At 60.3% G+C, this 23,629-nt stretch overlaps 1 long non-coding RNA gene across 1 annotated transcript in view; it reads left to right on the forward strand.

Annotated features, from left to right (window-relative positions):
• LOC132207798 (uncharacterized) overlaps window positions 1-22,785 on the forward strand; it is a 45,665-nt gene extending 22,880 nt beyond the window's left edge. Inside the window, exons 2-4 of the long non-coding RNA XR_009443838.1 lie at window positions 15,786-15,947; window positions 21,056-21,115; window positions 22,627-22,785. This is a non-coding gene — a long non-coding RNA (uncharacterized LOC132207798). The remainder of the gene's footprint in view (window positions 1-15,785; window positions 15,948-21,055; window positions 21,116-22,626) is intronic.
• Window positions 22,786-23,629: the final 844 nt, after the last annotated feature.

Here is a 23,629-nt window from a genome sequence, read left to right on the forward strand (position 1 = left end):
CTGCAGCCCTGACCCGCTCGCAGGGACTGGGCCCTGCAGCCCTGTCCCAGTCACAGCGTACGGCCCCCCGCAGCCGTGTCCCGCTCGCAGGGACTGGGCCCTGCAGCCCTGACCCGCTCGCAGGGACTGGGCCCTGCAGCCCTGACCCGCTCGCAGGGACTGGGCCCTGCAGCCCTGTCCCAGTCACAGCGTACGGCCCCCCGCAGCCGTGTCCCGCTCACAGCGGACTGGGCCCCGCAGCCCTGTCCCGCTCACATGGTATTGCCCCCCGCAGCCCTGACCCGCTCACAGGGCCTGGCCCCCAGCAGTCCTGACCCGCTCACATTGTACTGGCCCCCGCAGCCGTGTCCCGCTTACAGGGTCTGGTCCCCACAGCCCTGACCCCCTCACAGGGACTGTCCCCCGCATCCCTGACCCGCTCCCGGACTGGCCCCCGCAGCCCTGTCGCCCTGACAGGGACCCTGGCCCCGCCGCCCTGACCCGCTCGCAGTGGCCTGGGCCCCGAAGCACTGACCCGCTCACAGCGTATTGCCCCCTGCAGTCCTGACCCGCTCACAGCGGCCTGCCCCCTCAGTCCTGACCCCCTCACAGGGACTGTCCCCCGCAGCCCTGACCCGCTCCCGGACTGGCCCCCGCAGCCCTGTCGCCCTGACAGGGACCCTGGCCCCGCCGCCCTGACCCGCTCGCAGTGGTCTGGGCCCCGAAGCACTGACCCGCTCACAGCGTATTGCCCCCTGCAGTCCTGACCCCCTCACAGGGACTGTCCCCCGCAGCCCTGACCCGCTCCCGGACTGGCCCCCGCAGCCCTGTCGCCCTGACAGGGACCAGGCCCCGCCGCCCTGACTTGCTAACAGCGGCCTGGGCCCCGAAGCCCTGACCCGCTCACAGCGGCCTGCCCCCGCTGCCCTGACAGGCTCGCAGCGGCCTGCCCCCGCCGCCCTGACCCACTCACCGCGGCCTGGGCCCCGCAGCCCTGACCCGCTCACAGCGTACTGCCCCCCCCGCAGCCGTGTTCCGCTCACAGGGACTGGGCCCCGCAGCCCTGTCCCGCTCACAGCGTCCTGCCCCCCGCCGCCCTGACCCGCTCACAGGGACTCTGGCTCCGCTGCCCTGACCCGCTTGCTGCGGCCTGGGCCCCGCCGCCCTGACCCGCTCGCAGCGGCCTGCCCCCGCCGCCCTGACCCGCTCACAGGGACGGGCCCCCGCGCCGTGTCCCGCTCACAGCGACTTGCCCCCCGCAGTCCTGTCCCGCTCACAGTGACTGACCCCCGCAGCCGTGTCCCGCTCACAGTGACTGACCCCCGCAGCCGTGTCCCGCTCACAGTGACTGACCCCCGCAGCCGTGTCCCGCTGACTGCGTAATGCCCCCCGCAGCCCTGTCCCACTCACAGGGACTGTCCCCCGCAGCCCTGACCCGCTCCCGGACTGGCCCCCGCAGCCCTGTCGCCCTGACTTGCGAACAGCGGCCTGGGCCCCGAAGCCCTGACCCGCTCACAGCGTATTGCCCCCTGCAGTCCTGACCCGCTCACAGCGGCCTGCCCCCTCAGTCCTGACCCGCTGGCAGGGACTGGGCCCTGGCGCCCTGACCCGCTCGCAGCGGCCTGCCCCCGCCGCCCTGACAGGCTCGCAGCGGCCTGCCCCCGCCGCCCTGACCCGCTTGCAGCGGCCTGGGCCCCGCCGCCCTGACCCGCTCACAGCGGCTTGTCCCCTGCTCCCTGACCCACTCACCGTGGCCTGGGCCCCGCAGCCCTGTCCCGCTCACAGCGGCCTGACCCCTGCGCCTTGACCCGCTCACAGCGGCCTGCCCCCGCCGCCCTGACCCGCTGACAGGGACTGGGCCCCGCAGCCGTGAGCCGCTCACAGCGGCCTGGGCCTAGTAGCCCTGACCCGCTCACAGGGACTGGGTTCCGCAGCCCTGACCCGCTCACAGCGTATTGCCCCCTGCAGCCGTGTCCCGCTCACAGGGACTGGCCCACGCAGCCGTGTCCCGCTCACAGCGGACTGGGCCCCGCAGCCCTGTCCCGCTCACATGGTATTGCCTCCCCGCAGCCGTGTCCCGCTCACAGGGACGGGCCCCCGCCGCCCTGACCCGCTCGTAGCGACCTGCCCCCGCCCTCCTCACCCGCTGGAGGGACTGGGCCCCGCCGCCTTGACCCGCTCACAGCGGCCTGGGCCCCGCAGCCCTGTCCCGCGCACAGGACTGGGCCGCGGCACCCTCTCCCGCTCGCAGCGACTTGGCCCCATCAGCGCTGTCCCGCTCACAGCGTATTGCCCCCGCAGCCCAGACCCGCTCGCAGCGGCCTGCCCACACCGCCCTAACCCCCTCGAAGCGGCTTCCCGCCGCTGCCCTGACCCGTTTCCAGGGACCGGGCCCCGCAGGCCTGACCCGCTCACAGCGGCCTGGGCCCCGAAGCCCTGACCCGCTCACAGCGACTTGCCCCTGCAGCCCTGACCCTCTGACAGGGACTGGGTCCCGCAGCCCTGACCCGCTCACAGCAATTTACTCCGCAGTACTGTCCCGCTGACAGGGACTGGCCCCCGCAGCCATGACCCGCGCACCGGGACTGGCCCCCTGCAGTCCTGACCCTCACAGGGACTGGCCCCCTGCAGCCCTGACCCGCTCACAGCGACTTGCCCCCCGCAGCCCTGACCCGCTCACAGCGACTTGCCCCCCGCAGCCCTGTCGCGCTCACAACGACTTGCCCCCCGCAGCCCTGACGCGCTCACAGGGACTGTCCCCCGCAGCCCTGACCCCCTGACAGGGACTGGCCCCCGCAGCCCTGACCCCCTGACAGGGACTGGCCCCCGCAGCCCTGACCCGCTCACAGGGACTGGCCCCCGCAGCCCTGACCCGCTCACAGGGACTGGCCCCCGCAGCCCTGACCCCCTGACAGCTCTTTGCCACCGCAGCCCTCACCCGATCACAGGGACTGGCCTCCGCAGACCTGTCCCGCTCACAGGCACTGTCCCCCGCAGCCCTGTCCCGCTCACAGGCACTGTCCCCCGCAGCCCTGTCCCGCTGACATGGACTGGCCCCCGCAGCCCTGTTCCGCCACAGGGACTGGCCTCCGCGGCCCTGACCCGCTCACAGCGACTGGCATCCGCGGCCCTGACCCGCTCACAGGGACTGGCCCCCGCGGCCCTGTCCCGCTCACAGGGACTGGCCCCCGCGGCCCTGACCCCCTGACAGGGACTGGCCCCCGCGGCCCTGACCCCCTGACAGGGACTGGCCCCCGCGGCCCTGACCCCCTGACAGGGACTGGCCCCCGCGGCCCTGACCCCCTGACAGGGACTGGCCCCCGCAGCCCTGACCCCCTGACAGGGACTGGCCCCCGCAGCCCTGACCCCCTGACAGGGACTGGCCCACGCAGCCCTGACCCCCTGACAGGGACTGGCCCCCGCAGCCCTGACCCCCTGACAGGGACTGGCCCCCGCAGCCCTGACCCCCTGACAGGGACTGGCCCCCGCAGCCCTGACCCGCTCACAGGGACTGGCCCCCGCAGCCCTGACCCGCTCACAGGGACTGGCCCCCGCAGCCCTGACCCGCTCACAGGGACTGGCCCCCGCAGCCCTGACCCCCTGACAGGCACTGTCCCCCGCAGCCCTCACCCGATCACAGGGACTGGCCTCCGCGGCCCTGTCCCGCTGACATGGACTGGCCCCCGCGGCCCTGTCCCGCCACAGGGACTGGCCCCCGCGGCCCTGACCCGCTCACAGCGACTGGCCCCCGCGGCCCTGACCCGCTCACAGGGACTGGCCCCCGCGGCCCTGTCCCGCTCACAGGGACTGGCCCCCGCGGCCCTGTCCCGCTCACAGGGACTGGCCCCCGCGGCCCTGTCCCGCTCACAGGGACTGGCCCCCGCGGCCCTGTCCCGCTCACAGGGACTGGCCCCCGCGGCCCTGTCCCGCTCACAGGGACTGGCCCCCGCGGCCCTGTCCCGCTCACAGGGACTGGCCCCCGCGGCCATGTCCCGCTCACAGGGACTGGCCCCCGCGGCCCTGTCCCGCTCACAGGGACTGGCCCCCGCGGCCCTGTCCCGCTCACAGGGACTGGCCCCCGCGGCCCTGTCCCGCTCACAGGGACTGGCCCCCGCGGCCCTGTCCCGCTCACAGGGACTGGCCCCCGCGGCCCTGTCCCGCTCACAGGGACTGGCCCCCGCGGCCCTGTCCCGCTCACAGGGACTGGCCCCCGCGGCCCTGTCCCGCTCACAGGGACTGGCCCCCGCGGCCCTGTCCCGCTCACAGGGACTGGCCCCCGCGGCCCTGTCCCGCTCACAGGGACTGGCCCCCGCGGCCCTGTCCCGCTCACAGGGACTGGCCCCCGCGGCCCTGTCCCGCTCACAGGGACTGGCCCCCGCGGCCCTGTCCCGCTCACAGGGACTGGCCCCCGCGGCCCTGTCCCGCTCACAGGGACTGGCCCCCGCGGCCCTGTCCCGCTCACAGGGACTGGCCCCCGCGGCCCTGTCCCGCTCACAGGGACTGGCCCCCGCGGCCCTGTCCCGCTCACAGGGACTGGCCCCCGCGGCCCTGTCCCGCTCACAGGGACTGGCCCCCGCGGCCCTGGCCCCCGCGGCCCTGACCCGCTCACAGGGACTGTCCCCCGCGGCCCTGTCCCGCTCACAGGGACTGGCCCCCGCGGCCCTGTCCCGCTCACAGGGACTGTCCCCCGCGGCCCTGTCCCGCGCACAGGGACTGGCCCCCGCGGCCCTGTCCCGCTCACAGGGACTGGCCCCCGCGGCCCTGTCCCGCTCACAGGGACTGGCCCCCGCGGCCCTGTCCCGCTCACAGGGACTGGCCCCCGCGGCCCTGTCCCGCTCACAGGGACTGGCCCCCGCGGCCCTGTCCCGCTCACAGGGACTGGCCCCCGCGGCCCTGTCCCGCTCACAGGGACTGGCCCCCGCGGCCCTGTCCCGCTCACAGGGACTGGCCCCCGCGGCCCTGACCCCCTGACAGGGACTGGCCCCCGCGGCCCTGACCCCCTGACAGGGACTGGCCCCCGCAGCCCTGACCCCCTGACAGGGACTGGCCCCCGCAGCCCTGACCCCCTGACAGGGACTGGCCCCCGCAGCCCTGACCCCCTGACAGGGACTGGCCCCCGCAGCCCTGACCCCCTGACAGGGACTGGCCCCCGCAGCCCTGACCCCCTGACAGGGACTGGCCCCCGCAGCCCTGACCCCCTGACAGGGACTGGCCCCCGCAGCCCTGACCCCCTGACAGGGACTGGCCCCCGCAGCCCTGACCCCCTGACAGGGACTGGCCCCCGCAGCCCTGACCCCCTGACAGGGACTGGCCCCCGCAGCCCTGACCCCCTGACAGGGACTGGCCCCCGCAGCCCTGACCCCCTGACAGGGACTGGCCCCCGCAGCCCTGACCCCCTGACAGGGACTGGCCCCCGCAGCCCTGACCCCCTGACAGGGACTGGCCCCCGCAGCCCTGACCCGCTCACAGGGACTGGCCCCCGCAGCCCTGACCCGCTCACAGGGACTGGCCCCCGCAGCCCTGACCCCCTGACAGCTCTTTGCCACCGCAGCCCTCACCCGATCACAGGGACTGGCCTCCGCAGACCTGTCCCGCTCACAGGCACTGTCCCCCGCAGCCCTGTCCCGCTCACAGGCACTGTCCCCCGCAGCCCTGTCCCGCTGACATGGACTGGCCCCCGCAGCCCTGTTCCGCCACAGGGACTGGCCTCCGCGGCCCTGACCCGCTCACAGCGACTGGCATCCGCGGCCCTGACCCGCTCACAGGGACTGGCCCCCGCGGCCCTGTCCCGCTCACAGGGACTGGCCCCCGCGGCCCTGACCCCCTGACAGGGACTGGCCCCCGCGGCCCTGACCCCCTGACAGGGACTGGCCCCCGCAGCCCTGACCCCCTGACAGGGACTGGCCCCCGCAGCCCTGACCCCCTGACAGGGACTGGCCCCCGCAGCCCTGACCCCCTGACAGGGACTGGCCCACGCAGCCCTGACCCGCTCACAGGGACTGGCCCCCGCAGCCCTGACCCCCTGACAGGGACTGGCCCCCGCAGCCCTGACCCCCTGACAGGGACTGGCCCCCGCAGCCCTGACCCGCTCACAGGGACTGGCCCCCGCAGCCCTGACCCGCTCACAGGGACTGGCCCCCGCAGCCCTGACCCCCTGACAGGCACTGTCCCCCGCAGCCCTCACCCGATCACAGGGACTGGCATCCGCGGCCCTGACCCGCTCACAGGGACTGGCCCCCGCGGCCCTGTCCCGCTCACAGGGACTGGCCCCCGCGGCCCTGTCCCGCTCACAGGGACTGGCCCCCGCGGCCCTGTCCCGCTCACAGGGACTGGCCCCCGCGGCCCTGTCCCGCTCACAGGGACTGGCCCCCGCGGCCCTGTCCCGCTCACAGGGACTGGCCCCCGCGGCCCTGTCCCGCTCACAGGGACTGGCCCCCGCGGCCCTGTCCCGCTCACAGGGACTGGCCCCCGCGGCCCTGTCCCGCTCACAGGGACTGGCCCCCGCGGCCCTGTCCCGCTCACAGGGACTGGCCCCCGCGGCCCTGTCCCGCTCACAGGGACTGGCCCCCGCGGCCCTGTCCCGCTCACAGGGACTGGCCCCCGCGGCCCTGTCCCGCTCACAGGGACTGGCCCCCGCGGCCCTGTCCCGCTCACAGTGACTGGCCCCCGCGGCCCTGTCCCGCTCACAGGGACTGGCCCCCGCGGCCCTGTCCCGCTCACAGGGACTGGCCCCCGCGGCCCTGTCCCGCTCACAGGGACTGGCCCCCGCGGCCCTGTCCCGCTCACAGGGACTGGCCCCCGCGGCCCTGTCCCGCTCACAGGGACTGGCCCCCGCGGCCCTGTCCCGCTCACAGGGACTGGCCCCCGCGGCCCTGTCCCGCTCACAGGGACTGGCCCCCGCGGCCCTGTCCCGCTCACAGGGACTGGCCCCCGCGGCCCTGGCCCCCGCGGCCCTGACCCGCTCACAGGGACTGTCCCCCGCGGCCCTGTCCCGCTCACAGGGACTGGCCCCCGCGGCCCTGTCCCGCTCACAGGGACTGTCCCCCGCGGCCCTGTCCCGCTCACAGGGACTGGCCCCCGCGGCCCTGTCCCGCTCACAGGGACTGGCCCCCGCGGCCCTGTCCCGCTCACAGGGACTGGCCCCCGCGGCCCTGTCCCGCTCACAGGGACTGGCCCCCGCGGCCCTGTCCCGCTCACAGGGACTGGCCCCCGCGGCCCTGTCCCGCTCACAGGGACTGGCCCCCGCGGCCCTGTCCCGCTCACAGGGACTGGCCCCCGCGGCCCTGTCCCGCTCACAGGGACTGGCCCCCGCGGCCCTGTCCCGCTCACAGGGACTGGCCCCCGCGGCCCTGTCCCGCTCACAGGGACTGGCCCCCGCGGCCCTGTCCCGCTCACAGGGACTGGCCCCCGCGGCCCTGGCCCCCGCAGCCCTGTCCCGCTCACAGGGACTGGCCCCCGCGGCCCTGTCCCGCTCACAGGGACTGGCCCCCGCGGCCCTGTCCCGCTCACAGGGACTGGCCCCCGCAGCCCTGGCCCCCGCAGCCCTGACCCGCTCACAGGGACTGGCCCCCGCAGCCCTGACCCGCTCACAGGGACTGGCCCCCGCAGCCCTGTCCCGCTCACAGGGACTGGCCCCCGCAGCCCTGTCCCGCTCACAGGGACTGGCCCCCGCAGCCCTGTCCCGCTCACAGGGACTGGCCCCCGCAGCCCTCTCCCGCTCACAGGGACTGGCCCCCGCAGCCCTGACCCGCTCACAGGGACTGTCCCCCGCAGCCCTGACCCGCTCACAGGGACTGTCCCCCGCAGCCCTGTCCCGCTCACAGGGACTGGCCCCCGCAGCCCTGTCCCGCTCACAGGGACTGTCCCCCGCAGCCCTGGCCCCCGCAGCCCTGACCCGCTCACAGGGACTGGCCCCCGCAGCCCTGTCCCGCTCACAGGGACTGGCCCCCGCAGCCCTGTCCCGCTCACAGGGACTGGCCCCCGCAGCCCTGTCCCGCTCACAGGGACTGGCCCCCGCAGCCCTGTCCCGCTCACAGGGACTGGCCCCCGCAGCCCTGTCCCGCTCACAGGGACTGGCCCCCGCAGCCCTGTCCCGCTCACAGGGACTGTCCCCCGCAGCCCTGTCCCGCTCACAGGGACTGTCCCCCGCAGCCCTGTCCCGCTCACAGGGACTGGCCCCCGCAGCCCTGACCCCCTGACAGGGACTGGCCCCCGCAGCCCTGACCCCCTGACAGGGACTGGCCCCCGCAGCCCTGACCCCCTGACAGGGACTGGCCCCCGCAGCCCTGACCCCCTGACAGGGACTGGCCCCCGCAGCCCTGACCCCCTGACAGGGACTGGCCCCCGCAGCCCTGACCCCCTGACAGGGACTGGCCCCCGCAGCCCTGACCCCCTGACAGGGACTGGCCCCCGCAGCCCTGACCCCCTGACAGGGACTGGCCCCCGCAGCCCTGACCCCCTGACAGGGACTGGCCCCCGCAGCCCTGACCCCCTGACAGGGACTGGCCCCCGCAGCCCTGACCCCCTGACAGGGACTGGCCCCCGCAGCCCTGACCCCCTGACAGGGACTGGCCCCCGCAGCCCTGACCCGCTCACAGGGACTGGCCCCCGCAGCCCTGACCCGCTCACAGGGACTGGCCCCCGCAGCCCTGACCCCCTGACAGCTCTTTGCCACCGCAGCCCTCACCCGATCACAGGGACTGGCCTCCGCAGACCTGTCCCGCTCACAGGCACTGTCCCCCGCAGCCCTGTCCCGCTCACAGGCACTGTCCCCCGCAGCCCTGTCCCGCTGACATGGACTGGCCCCCGCAGCCCTGTTCCGCCACAGGGACTGGCCTCCGCGGCCCTGACCCGCTCACAGCGACTGGCATCCGCGGCCCTGACCCGCTCACAGGGACTGGCCCCCGCGGCCCTGTCCCGCTCACAGGGACTGGCCCCCGCGGCCCTGACCCCCTGACAGGGACTGGCCCCCGCGGCCCTGACCCCCTGACAGGGACTGGCCCCCGCAGCCCTGACCCCCTGACAGGGACTGGCCCCCGCAGCCCTGACCCCCTGACAGGGACTGGCCCCCGCAGCCCTGACCCCCTGACAGGGACTGGCCCACGCAGCCCTGACCCGCTCACAGGGACTGGCCCCCGCAGCCCTGACCCCCTGACAGGGACTGGCCCCCGCAGCCCTGACCCCCTGACAGGGACTGGCCCCCGCAGCCCTGACCCGCTCACAGGGACTGGCCCCCGCAGCCCTGACCCGCTCACAGGGACTGGCCCCCGCAGCCCTGACCCGCTCACAGGGACTGGCCCCCGCAGCCCTGACCCCCTGACAGGCACTGTCCCCCGCAGCCCTCACCCGATCACAGGGACTGGCATCCGCGGCCCTGACCCGCTCACAGGGACTGGCCCCCGCGGCCCTGTCCCGCTCACAGGGACTGGCCCCCGCGGCCCTGTCCCGCTCACAGGGACTGGCCCCCGCGGCCCTGTCCCGCTCACAGGGACTGGCCCCCGCGGCCCTGTCCCGCTCACAGGGACTGGCCCCCGCGGCCCTGTCCCGCTCACAGGGACTGGCACCCGCGGCCCTGTCCCGCTCACAGGGACTGGCCCCCGCGGCCCTGTCCCGCTCACAGGGACTGGCCCCCGCGGCCCTGTCCCGCTCACAGGGACTGGCCCCCGCGGCCCTGTCCCGCTCACAGGGACTGGCCCCCGCGGCCCTGTCCCGCTCACAGGGACTGGCCCCCGCGGCCCTGTCCCGCTCACAGGGACTGGCCCCCGCGGCCCTGTCCCGCTCACAGGGACTGGCCCCCGCGGCCCTGTCCCGCTCACAGGGACTGGCCCCCGCGGCCCTGTCCCGCTCACAGGGACTGGCCCCCGCGGCCCTGTCCCGCTCACAGGGACTGGCCCCCGCGGCCCTGTCCCGCTCACAGGGACTGGCCCCCGCGGCCCTGTCCCGCTCACAGGGACTGGCCCCCGCGGCCCTGTCCCGCTCACAGGGACTGGCCCCCGCGGCCCTGTCCCGCTCACAGGGACTGGCCCCCGCGGCCCTGTCCCGCTCACAGGGACTGGCCCCCGCGGCCCTGTCCCGCCCACAGGGACTGGCCCCCGCGGCCCTGTCCCGCCCACAGGGACTGGCCCCCGCGGCCCTGGCCCCCGCGGCCCTGACCCGCTCACAGGGACTGTCCCCCGCGGCCCTGTCCCGCTCACAGGGACTGGCCCCCGCGGCCCTGTCCCGCTCACAGGGACTGTCCCCCGCGGCCCTGTCCCGCTCACAGGGACTGGCCCCCGCGGCCCTGTCCCGCTCACAGGGACTGGCCCCCGCGGCCCTGTCCCGCTCACAGGGACTGGCCCCCGCGGCCCTGTCCCGCTCACAGGGACTGGCCCCCGCGGCCCTGTCCCGCTCACAGGGACTGGCCCCCGCGGCCCTGTCCCGCTCACAGGGACTGGCCCCCGCGGCCCTGTCCCGCTCACAGGGACTGGCCCCCGCGGCCCTGTCCCGCTCACAGGGACTGGCCCCCGCGGCCCTGTCCCGCTCACAGGGACTGGCCCCCGCGGCCCTGTCCCGCTCACAGGGACTGGCCCCCGCGGCCCTGTCCCGCTCACAGGGACTGGCCCCCGCGGCCCTGTCCCGCTCACAGGGACTGGCCCCCGCGGCCCTGGCCCCCGCAGCCCTGTCCCGCTCACAGGGACTGGCCCCCGCGGCCCTGTCCCGCTCACAGGGACTGGCCCCCGCGGCCCTGTCCCGCTCACAGGGACTGGCCCCCGCAGCCCTGGCCCCCGCAGCCCTGACCCGCTCACAGGGACTGGCCCCCGCAGCCCTGACCCGCTCACAGGGACTGGCCCCCGCAGCCCTGTCCCGCTCACAGGGACTGGCCCCCGCAGCCCTGTCCCGCTCACAGGGACTGGCCCCCGCAGCCCTGTCCCGCTCACAGGGACTGGCCCCCGCAGCCCTCTCCCGCTCACAGGGACTGGCCCCCGCAGCCCTGACCCGCTCACAGGGACTGTCCCCCGCAGCCCTGACCCGCTCACAGGGACTGTCCCCCGCAGCCCTGTCCCGCTCACAGGGACTGGCCCCCGCAGCCCTGTCCCGCTCACAGGGACTGTCCCCCGCAGCCCTGGCCCCCGCAGCCCTGACCCGCTCACAGGGACTGGCCCCCGCAGCCCTGTCCCGCTCACAGGGACTGGCCCCCGCAGCCCTGTCCCGCTCACAGGGACTGGCCCCCGCAGCCCTGTCCCGCTCACAGGGACTGGCCCCCGCAGCCCTGTCCCGCTCACAGGGACTGGCCCCCGCAGCCCTGTCCCGCTCACAGGGACTGTCCCCCGCAGCCCTGTCCCGCTCACAGGGACTGTCCCCCGCAGCCCTGTCCCGCTCACAGGGACTGGCCCCCGCAGCCCTGTCCCGCTCACAGGGACTGGCCCCCGCAGCCCTGTCCCGCTCACAGGGACTGTCCCCCGCAGCCCTGGCCCCCGCAGCCCTGACCCGCTCACAGGGACTGGCCCCCGCAGCCCTGTCCCGCTCACAGGGACTGGCCCCCGCAGCCCTGTCCCGCTCACAGGGACTGGCCCCCGCAGCCCTGTCCCGCTCACAGGGACTGGCCCCCGCAGCCCTGTCCCGCTCACAGGGACTGGCCCCCGCAGCCCTGTCCCGCTCACAGGGACTGGCCCCCGCAGCCCTGTCCCGCTCACAGGGACTGGCCCCCGCAGCCCTGTCCCGCTCACAGGGACTGGCCCCCGCAGCCCTGTCCCGCTCACAGGGACTGGCCCCCGCAGCCCTGTCCCGCTCACAGGGACTGGCCCCCGCAGCCCTGTCCCGCTCACAGGGACTGGCCCCCGCAGCCCTGTCCCGCTCACAGGGACTGGCCCCCGCAGCCCTGTCCCGCTCACAGGGACTGGCCCCCGCAGCCCTGTCCCGCTCACAGGGACTGGCCCCCGCAGCCCTGTCCCGCTCACAGGGACTGGCCCCCGCAGCCCTGTCCCGCTCACAGGGACTGGCCCCCGCAGCCCTGTCCCGCTCACAGGGACTGGCCCCCGCATCCATGTCCCGCTCAGGGGACAGGCCCCCGCAGCCCTGTCCCGCTCACAGGGACTGGCCCCCGCAGCCCTGAGCCGCTCACAGGGACTGGCCGCCGCAGCCCGACCCGCTCACAGGGACTGGCCCCCGCAGCCCTGTCGTGCTGACAGGGATTTGCCCCCCGCAGCCCATACCCGCTCACAGCGACTTGCCCCCCGCAGCCCTTACCCGCTCACAGCGACTTGCCCCCCGCAGGCCTTACCCGCTCACAGCGACTTGCCCCCCGCAGCCCTGACCCACTCTCAGCGACTTGCCCCCCGCAGCCCTGACCCGCTCTCAGCGACTTGCCCCCCGCAGGCCTTACCCGCTCACAGCGACTTGCCCCCCGCAGCCCTGACCCGCTCTCAGCGACTTGCCCCCCGCAGCCCTGTCGCGCTCACATGGACCGGCCCCCGCAGCCCTGACCCGCTCACAGGGACCGGCCCCCGCAGCCCTGACCCGCTCACAGGGACCTGCCCCCGCAGCCCTGACCCGCTCACAGGGACCGCCCCCCGCATCCCTGACCCGCTCACAGGGACCGGCCCCCGCAGCCCTGACCCGCTCACAGGGACCGGCCTCCGCAGCCCTGACCCGCTCACAGCGTCTTGCCTCCCATCGCTCTTACACAGGTCACCCCTTGCTCAGAAATGGTCCCAATTATCCATGAACCGGAAATTCAGCCCCCTGTGCCAGCTCCTTAACCATGCATTTTCATCTCACCTATCTTTCTCTGACTTAACTCACTCACATGTGGCACTCGTGGTAACCCATAAATTATTACCCTCTCGGTCCTGCCTTTCAGCCTCTTTGCTAACTCCTTGTACACAGTCCGCAGGATGTCATCCCTCTTTCTGCCTATGTCATTGGTACCAACGTGCACAGTGGCCTCTGGCTGCTCACCCTCCCCCTTAAGAATTTCTGGCACCCAATCAGAGATGCCCTTGACCTTGGCAGCAGGGATGCAACACGCAGCCCTGGTGTCTCAAATGTGGCTACAGAATCTATGCCCCCAACGAATGAGTCTCCAACCACGTTCGCTCACTTGGATTTGCCTGACCCTGTCCCACAGCAGGGTGGTTTGTACCATGGACCTGGCTACTGCTGATTGTATAACTGACCCAGTTTAGTTTTAGATCAGTGTTAACCTTGGTTTCGTGGATAGCCAAGCACCTGAGTCGTCTACAATACAGGAGAAATACATTCTTCAGCTCACGGATTCTGTGACAGTCAAGGACAAGCACTGAATTGTTCTAACCTCATTTCCAACACCTGGCCCATAGCCTTGCATGGCTTGGATAGCACTTGCACGTTTAAAAAAAAAATAAATGTGAGGATGATGTGAGGGTAAGGACATGGAATTTTTTTGATGTGGTCATATTCTCTCTTGTTGGAGCTGATTGCTGCTTAGCACTTGTGTGGCGCAAATGTAACTTAACCTTTATCAGGCCAAGCCTGATCGTTGTCCAAGTCTCACTGTATTTTCTCACCGTTGACTTCACTGTTGGGCCTAACCAACATTTTGTACGTACCCTGCCTATTCTGAAACTCTATCACTTAATATTAAGTCTAATAAAGACAAGTATCCAATGTGCCTTCCAAACCACTTCAACGACCTGGTCCATTACATTGGGGGATCAACAGGCATGCACATCAAGATCCTGAGATCCCTCTGATCATTGGTGCTTGTGAGGTCCCTATGATTCATCATGGGCTCCAAAATCTGTTTGTGCTGTGTCACCTGATCCTTATCCCGTTTGTCCTTACATGAAATAATGTTCACAAACGCTTCTCAAAAATTCTTCCCAATCCTACTTTTTGTAATCATGATACAAGTGAGCATAAAACTTGGAACACGACAGCAACAGGAATGTGCCCTTTGGCCCACCATGTTGGGCCAAACATGACAACAAATGAAATAATCCCTTCTGCCTGTCCTTGATCCATAGTCCTCCATTCCTTACCTCTTCGCGCACTTAACTAAAAGTCCCTTTTAAATGCTTTCATCGTATCTGCATCCACTACCACCCCGGGCACTGTATTCCACACTTTTAACATGCTCAGTGTGAAATATTTGCCCCTCACATCTCTTTTGAACTTCCCCCCTCTCAGCTTAAATGCATGCCCCCTAATAGTGGACACTTCAACTCCGGGGGAGAAATTTTCTGACCGTTAGCTGTATTTATGTATCTCCTAATTTTATAGACTTCTATCAAGCCTGCCCTCAGCTTCTACTGCTCCAGAGAAAATGAAGAGTTTTTCCAGCTTCTCCCTCTCGTTCATACCCTCTATTCCAGTCAGCATGCTGGTAAATCTCTTCTGCACCCTGTCCAAAGCCTGCACGTCCTTAGTGTAATGTGGTGGCCAGAATTGAATGCAATACTCTGTGTGGTCTCACCAAAGTCTTGTAAAGCTGCAATGTGACATCCTGACTCTTGCACTGAGTTCCCCGATGAATAAAGGCAAGCATGCGATATGCCTTCTTGACCACCCTATCTACTTGTGTGGCTACTGTCAGGGAGTTATGGTCTAGGACCCCAAGATCCCTCTGGACATCACTGCTGTTTGGGGTCCTGCCATTAACTGTGTATCCCTTTCCTTAACACTTGGTCTCCTAAAATGCAACATCTCATGCCTGCCCAGATTAAATTCCATCGGCCATTTCTCCGCTCGTGTTTGCAATTGGTCTGTATCTTGCTGTGTCCTTTGACAACCTTCCATGCTGTCCACAAGTCCACTGGTCCTTATATCATCTGCAAACTTAGTGATCCCCCATCTGCATTTGCAACCAAGTCATTTACACATATCACAAACAGCAGAAATCACATCGATGCGGAACACCACTCGTCACTGAGCTGCAGCCAGAAAAACAGCTTTCCACCACTGAGACGGCAAGAACTGCAGATGCTGGAATCAGAGTTAACCAAGTGTGGAGGTGGAGGAACGCAGCAGGTCAGGCAGCATCAGAGGAACAGGAAAGCTGACATTGTTGATGCTGCCTGGCCTGCTGTGTTCCTCCAGCCCTATACTGTGTTATCTTTGTCAGCCTTCCACCGCTACCGTCTGCCTTATATGGGCAGGCCAAGTCACCATGGATCTCATGGATCTTAATCTTCTGGATGAGCATACCATGAGGGACCTTATTGAAAACCTTCGTAAAATCCATGTATATGTTATCAACTGTTCGATCCGAATTGATCACCCTTGTCACCTCCGTGAAAACTTCAACTGACTTGGTAAGACATAACCTGCCTTGCATAATACCATGCTGGCTGTCCCTTATTAGCCCATACTTTTGAGACATGAGACACTCACCAGTCTGTAGTTTCCTGGAAAGTCCATGTTTTCCTGCTTGAACAGAGGAATGACTTTATCCACTCACCAGTCTCCGCAACCCCTCCAGTGCCTGGCAAGGATATCAGATCCTGTTGAAAGTGGTGTGTTGATGCATTTGTGTCATGATTGTGTTTTGTTTCAGCCCTAACATTGAAAGCAGTGTAAGAATGTCTTTGTGCAGCAGGCGAGGTGTGATGAGACTGAGCCTTCATACAATTGCAAGATGTTGAAAATTTGCCATTATTTATGAAAACAGTGATAAATTTCCATGATCAACATTTCTGTTACACTGCAATGATTATCCCGTGGCATGTAAAATCAGAAAGATACGATAAAATGAGACTGGGTCATATGCAGGGAGAATGTTTGCCTTTCATGTCTATAGAAGTAGTGAAATATTTCCGTGAATCTAAAAGTCACTTTTCCGTTCATTGAAGGACACAATCATCGCCTTGGAAGCTTCATCACGATACTACTTTGCATTTCTGAAGAGGGAAGAAGAAATCAACATGAAAATTCAATTCCATGGTTTTGGAAGTCCCATTGAGAACACGATTCATTTGCGCCGGCATAATGCTCTGACCGAGAAAGAATTGAAGGTGAGTTTGTAGTTTGGAAGATCGCAGCAATTTATGCATCAACTTCTTCATCGATAATGTTCCATTGCTTTCAAACTGCATTTTCCACTCTGCAAGATAATAACTGTGAGAACAAGCAACAGCATCGGTAGGTGGTCTATGGGGAATGCAATGTTACAAAACCCGATCCATTCAACAACATATTTCAGATATGTCAACAAATTAAATATTCCAGCACAGGATAAAACAAGGAAGATGAGAGTGAGGAGGCAATAGCTCTGATGACAAAAGAACAGAAATTTACCTTTATCCATTCGAGCAAAAAAGCAGGCACGCAAATAAATAATCATCTAACAATGCACATGTGCAACGGAGGCTACAGGGGGACTAAGAATGCCGAATTGTTGTCATGCGTATTGCTGAAAGGATGATTGAAACAGAATCTGTGGTAAATTTGAAGAAATACAGATGATGCATCTCAGCATGTTGGAGGAAGAACATTTATGGACTGAGGCAAATTGTATTGCCCTTTTCAGGAGTTATTGGGTTCATAATGAATTGAAACACTTCCTTCTGTGCTGAAAGCTTTAGTTTAGTTGCAGCTGGATGACAATTTCTGTTCCTGGTAGTATTTAGCAAACTGTTAAAAGTGAATGTCACTGCACAGAATTCCAAACATGACTCCAATCAGTAGAGAAAATATCCAAGGTGTGTGATGAGTTGTATCCTCTCATGTTGAACAGCGCAGCGACAGATACAATGGAGGCACTGATGATAATGTTCCAAGAATCCTTAGATTGTGGAAAATTCGCAGAGGATTGAAAGATGGTGAACATAACACCATTATTACAAAGATACTTGGACAAAATAGTAAGCAAGTATTGCCAATTTAGGTCAACCTGGGTAGATGTTCATGCCGGCAATGAAAGATGAAATAACAGGGTACTGAGTGTGCTATAACATCCTACAGAGTGAACACCCTTTCATAACGGGGAAATAATACTTGACAAACTTGCTACAGTGCTTTGAGAAGGAAACAAACATTACTGATGAAGGACCACCAGTTGATGTCGTACATTGAGATTTCAACAAAGCATTTGATAAGGTACAGCTCGTAAGGTGTCTCGAAGGAAAAGAGCCCGTGTGTTCAACGGTAGTATGTTCGGATGGACAGAGGACTGCATCGTTAATAGAAGTAGAGTTGTAGCAGCAAGATGGTAACTGACAAGTCATGTACAGCCACAGAGCGAATGCTGCGGAGGCCGTACACCTCATGTTGACTGGGTTGATTTCGGAAATGGCGGAGGGGATTGCTATGCTTAGGAAAGTTGGGCAGGCAGGGACGACGTTCATTGGCGTTTTTAAGATTGAAAACAATCTTATTTTTTCAACATTTAAGATTCTAAAGAGGCTTGATAGTGTATATCCGTAGAGATTACTCCCATTTGTGAAAGATTTTACGACCAGAGGCCACATTTTCAAATTGGTTGCCCATTAATTCAGGGAAGAATTACTTCTTTCAGGTTGCAGCAATTTATTGAACACTTTCGCCAAGAAGGTTTTAGAGGTAATGCCATTAATCATATGCTAGGCTGTAACGGCCAGGTTAATTTTTAAATCAAGAAACAATGATAATGAGAAAAGGGTCGAGGCCTGAAACGTCAGCTTTTGTGCTCCTGAGATGCTGCTTGGCCTGCTGTGTTCATCCAGCTTCACACTTTGTTATCTTGGATTCTCCAGCATCTGCAGTTCCCATTATCAGTGATAATGAGAAAAGGGTAGTCTTTACAGTGGAAGATACTTCAAGGATCCCCTTATTACTAAAGAACACAGGGAGGAATTAAACACATCACGACCACACCATCACTACCATGAGAAAAGTAGCAGTAGACAATCTAATGGAGTGAAAGCAGATTGGACTCTTTGCCGTGATGGTTTACTTTCTAAGATTCTAAACAATGAGCTTCAGAGTCGGTGTCTGCTTTGACTGTAATTTCCCAAAAAGGTTTAGATTCCAGAGAAGCATCTGAGGGCTGGAAAACTGCTGATGTGACATCCCTGTTTAAAAAGGAGAGAGGCAAAAAGAAGATAACTACAACCGAACCAGCCGAACATCTATTGTTGGAAATATGTGGCAATCAACTATGAAGAAAATAGTAGCAGAACATTTGGAAAATCAGAATCTAATCAAACAGAATCACCATAGCCTGATGAAAGAGAAATTATGTCTGGCTAATTTGTTTGGGTTTTTGGAGGAAGTTTTGGGAGGAGAATTAATAGAGGAAAACCAGTAAATGTGTTGTGTTTGGACTTGGAGAAAGCATTGAGAATGTACTCAAAAGTAATAAGCTAAGAGCTGAGGTTTTGAAGGTAGTATATTGCTATGGATCAGTATACTTTGCACGTTCTGGAAGGAGAGATCACATCTCGAGTGAAATGCACCTAGTGAATATATATTTTGGGGAACTTGGTGGCAATCCGGTAAGTCAGTGCAGAGGGTAAGAGGTGCCATTTGCTTGCTTTTTTTGCCTGATAGTTCGTAAGCATTTTTTTTGAGACAGGGTGAATTGAAGCCAGAATCAGGGACCGAGAGGGTGAACCAGGTTCATTGGTTGGTGATCGCTACTGGTTTAAGAATCTATCATCGGTAGTTTTCAGATTGAAAGTAAATCGGAGAAATATTTCCAGGCTACAAACTAAAAGACCAGAATGTTTTCAAATCAAATTAAGAGCGAAGTAATTGAAATGGAGATGCCAGGCCAGATGATGATTTGTACCTACATGACGGGCGAGTGGTCAGGCCCCATACTCCAGCTTAGGGTTGATGAACTGGAATCTCAGTTTTTACCAATCAACAAATCATGTGGGGGACAGTTACTGGGGAATGCTGTGCTTCAGGAGGCAGTCACACACCTTAGATTAACTAGCTGAAACTTGGTCAGTGGCCAATGACAAAGAACAGGGCAGGTGGAAGGTTTCAGGATGTAGTGCAGAAGGAACCTTGGCCTTTGATCTTATCTAACAGGTTTGAGATTCTTTCTTCCTGTGTGGATGAGAGTGCAGGGTATAGGGAAGATGAGTAAACTGACTGTAGCACTGTGGTACAGGGGGACATTGAAGAGGGAATAAAAAGTGAAATGTAGTTATAATCAGAGGTAGTATAGTTAGGGGAATGAACACTGTTCGTTGTGACCAGGATCGAGAGTCTCGAAAGTAGTGTTGCCTGCCTGGTGCCCAGGTTCAGGAGATTCCATCTCGGCTACAAAGGAACTTGAAGTGGGAGGAGTAGAAATCCAGCTATCGTGGTCCACACAGGTACCATTGATATGGAAGAAAGAGGAAAGAGGTTCTCCTGAGGGATTATGAGCACCGAGGTGCTGAGGTGAGAAAGCAGAACCAGAATGGTAATAATCTCTGGATTATTATCTGAGCAATTTGGCACGGTGTGAACATAATTATAGATGTACATTGTTCAAATGCTGGCATGGCAGAAATGTGTTTGAATTCATGGGACATTGGCATCGGTATGGGGAAGGAGGGAGTCGTTCTGGTGTTATAGGCTCGACGAGAATCATATTGGGACAAGTATCCTCGCAAAATACAGAGCGAGGTCTGGGGCTAGGGCGTTAAAATAAAAAGTGTGGAGCGGGTGAGCTCAGTTGCATGGAAAATTGTGGAAAAAGTTAGAAGCTGGTAAGTGCTCAGCAAAGTTTCCAGAGCAAGTAATAGGACAAAAAGTTTGGAAATGGTCAGGAGTCTCACTTCAGCTGCAGCAGATAAGAAGGGTGGCTGTAAATGCCAGACTGAAGATCTTGTATTGAATTGCAGGGAGTGTATGAAACAAAGTGAATGAGTTTGTGGTGCAGATTGAAATTGACAGATACATCACTCTGGGTATCACAGAGAGGTGGTTGTTAGGGGATAAGTGTTGGGAACGAAATAGCCAATGATTCATGTCCGATAGAAAGAACAGGCAAATGAACAGAGATAACAAAGTGTGGAGCTGGATGAGCACAGCAGGCCAAGCAGCATCTCAGGAGCGTAAAAGCTGACGTTTTGTGCCGAGACCCTTCTACTTCTGTGTGTTCATCCTGCTGTGTTCATCCAGATCCACACTTTGTTATCTTGGATTCTGAAGCATCTGCAGTTCCCATTATCTCCGATACAAATGGACAGAGATGCCAGGGTTGGCTTGTCAGTAAGAAATGAAGGAACCAAATGAAGGAACGCGCTGAAGGATCCAAAGCTCTTGTGCTTGTTTATTAATGACTTGGAGGAAAGCGGTGCATGTGCTGTGGCTAAATTTGTAGATGACTGAAAAAATATTTAGAAAGACAAGGCATGGCCCAGAAACAGAGATTTACCGGGATGTTACTTGAATCGGAATGTATTAGCTATAAGGAGGGTTTGGTGGAAATGCTGTGTCATGATACATGTAATGAGATCAACCATGATCTCACCGAATGATGGAGGAATATTCAATGGGCCAAATGACTTTTTTTGTGAGTCTTCTTGTTTGACAATGCATTCATGAAGGTGTTTTTTTTTTTCTCTCTTGGATAAGATGTGGAAATGAAATGTATACGAGATGATGGGAACTGCAGATGCTGGAGAATCCAAGACAACAAAATGTGAGGCTGGATGAACACAGCAGGCCAAGCAGCATCTCAGGAGCACAAAAGTGCTCCTGAGATGCTGCTTGGCCTGCTGTGTTCATCCAGCCTCACATTTTGTTGTCATGAAATGTATACACCTCCTTTTCATCTGGGAATAAATAATTGTTCTGAACGATTTCCATTGACTAATAGCAATCTGACAAGCTTCGCAATGTAAAGAGATTTTTAGCTTCTTTTTAATTGTAAAGGTATTCTTTGGAATTAATTTGGCATAAATTATTTGCATCTCAGGAAGTATGTTCATCACTGCATCTCAAAAAGTGCTCTGTTGTATGACAGTAGCTTTTTAAAGATCACTTCAATGGTTGTGATTTTGAGTTGCCATAACACACATTAAATTACACTGTTGGCCAATCTGTCCATGATTATTTCATTATCTTATGCTTCAAACAGACAAGGAAATCTTGGTGATGCAATGAAGTGTTTGACTCTCAAATATAATTGCTGTTATAGTTTCCACTTGGAAGAAAGATTCACATCAAATTGACTGGTCAAGGAAATGGGACACTGACTGTGAGTACTTTGAATGTTCGACTTATTCCTAAAATGAAAGTTATGACCTTGATGATTTCTCTTTCATGCAGATATGAAGAGACTCTTTTAAAATATCCTCTCGGTTAGTGGTTCAGGCATAAAAGTGCAATATGTATATTTATGTATATACATGTACATGCGTCATCTGAAAAGATAATGAGGATAAATCACTTGTGACAAGGTGAGAATGAGTTATCCAGATAGTAAGAACTGCCAATGTTGGTGTCTGAGATAACACATTGTGGAGCTGGAGGAACACAGCAGGGCAGGCAGCATCAGAGGCTGAGGAAAGTTGAGGTTTTGGGTCAGGACCCTTCCTGAGAAATGGAGGGTGGAAGGGAGCTCAGAAACAAATAGTTTTGAGGGGGAGGAGGTGGTAGGGAAGGTAGGTGGGATGGTGATAAGTGAGTACTATCCAGATTGGAACAGATTTTCCCCAGCGGGTATTGAGTACGAATTCCAAATCACTCTCAAAATCTGAGTGACTGTTAACATTGATGTTTTTTGTCTGTGTGTTTCAGTAATTGCATGACAGTTGAATGGTTCGTTGAGAGTGAGGAACCTATGGACTCTCAGACACCAAGATGGAATTTAGTTCGAAGAGTGACTTCAAAATAGTTGCTTGCTTTTAAAATCTTGACCGTTTTTGCTGTCCAGTTGAATGAATTTAGCTTCATACTGCTTCAATAGGAATTAGTGTTTTATAGGAACATATTTGTGAAACTTACAGTTCCGTAAGTTTTAGCATAAACTGGTCCAGCCTTTCGGTGCTTGCAAAAAGGCTCACCTCTCCATTAATACCGAAGGAAAATTGGAGTTTAAAAGTAAGTTCACCCGTTGTCAGGGAATGAAATGTTAATGTTGACTCGAAAATAATTTGAAAAAAAGTCATATATTTGTGTAACACTGAACTCAAATTAAAATTTGGATATGCTAGTTTTACAGATGGTTGGATATTGAATTCATTTTAAATGAGGGTGAAGATCACTTTAAATCCAGCATATTTGTGAAGAAAAGAAATAGCATATCAAATAAAATTAACTGCATGACTCTTCACAGCCCTATATGTAGAATTTCATTCTGAACTATGAGACAGTTGTGACCCCATACTACCTCAGTGCTCATGGCAAGAGCAAGACTCCTGTTTGACGTGCTGTGCACTGCATGGAATGGCGGCAACATCAGATTCATTGATGCTTGAGAATCAAAAGAATATGCCGATAAGATTGAAAATCAAAATCTCATTGAACACTTCAAGGAATGTATTACAGGAAGAGGGGGAAAGCATGTATGACTAATAGAAGGTGGTGGCGCAGATCACATAGACCTGTGTGCTAAAACTTATGACAAATTTCACATTGAATGGAACAGTTTAAACAGGCTGGAGGAAGCAGACATGCCAGCCCAAACTTTTTGAATTTGAGCATTCTGTTCATAAACATCAGCAAAATTGTTGGAAACATGTTTATTCTTTCTCTTTTATTGCACAGAACCATATGATTCGACTGTTTTGATGAGAAATTTAAAGATTACGTGTCCCATCCGTTTGACTCACAGTTTGGTACCATAGGTTGGTACGATCTTCGTTGGAGAAGGAAAAGGGATGTTCCAGATACAGAAAACCGTCAAACCATTTACAACAAAGTCCGTTTCTGGTTAGTATTAATTAATGCAGTTAACATTTTTAGCTCGACATGATTGCACAATGGAGTCAATAAGAAAATTCCATCTGATATTCCACATAAATTTTAAGTGGATATTAAAGCAGCTCATTTCTTTTTCACGCTGTATGCTGCTTTTAAGAATGGTTGTCTTATTGTCGAAATGTTTAGCTTTGACTCCATGGCTTCTTCCATTAGCTCACATTGAAACACATGTTTCTTCAGCCAAAAATGCACGTTTACCCGGTGTAGCTTGACTAACCTTCCCCTGTGGTCGTTCCCCTGAAATCCCCTGCGGTAGCTCCCCTGAAAAACAACTATACCATTTTGGATACTGTTCCGGGGACGACTTTGCAGGGGTATGCAGTAGGGAGCAGGTCTCTGGCACAGAGTCTGTCCCTCTTGCACAGAAGGGGAGCGGGGATAGGAAGAGAGTGATAGTCATTGGGGACTCAATAGTTAGAGGGACTGATAGAAGATTTGCCGGGAACGAAAGAGATTCACGATTGGTGTGTTGCCGACCAGGTGCCAGGGTCTGTGATGTCTCGGATCGTGTGTTTAGGGTCCTGAGGGGAGAGGCTGACCAGCCCCAAGTCGTGATATACATAGGCACCAACGGCATAGGTAGAAAGAGGGATAGGGATGTCAGGCAGGATTTGAGGGAGCTAGGGTGGAAGCCGAGAGCTAGAACAAGCAGAGTGGTCATCTCTGGTTTGTCACCCGTACCACGTGATAGCGAGGCAAAGAACAGGGAGAGATTTCAGCTGAAGACGTGGCTGCAGGGATGGTGCAGGTGGGAGGGCTTCAGGTACATGGACAATTGGGGCTCGTT

Source organism: Stegostoma tigrinum, unplaced genomic scaffold (assembly GCF_030684315.1).
Source record: "Stegostoma tigrinum isolate sSteTig4 unplaced genomic scaffold, sSteTig4.hap1 scaffold_159, whole genome shotgun sequence".
NCBI lineage: Eukaryota > Metazoa > Chordata > Chondrichthyes > Orectolobiformes > Stegostomatidae > Stegostoma > Stegostoma tigrinum.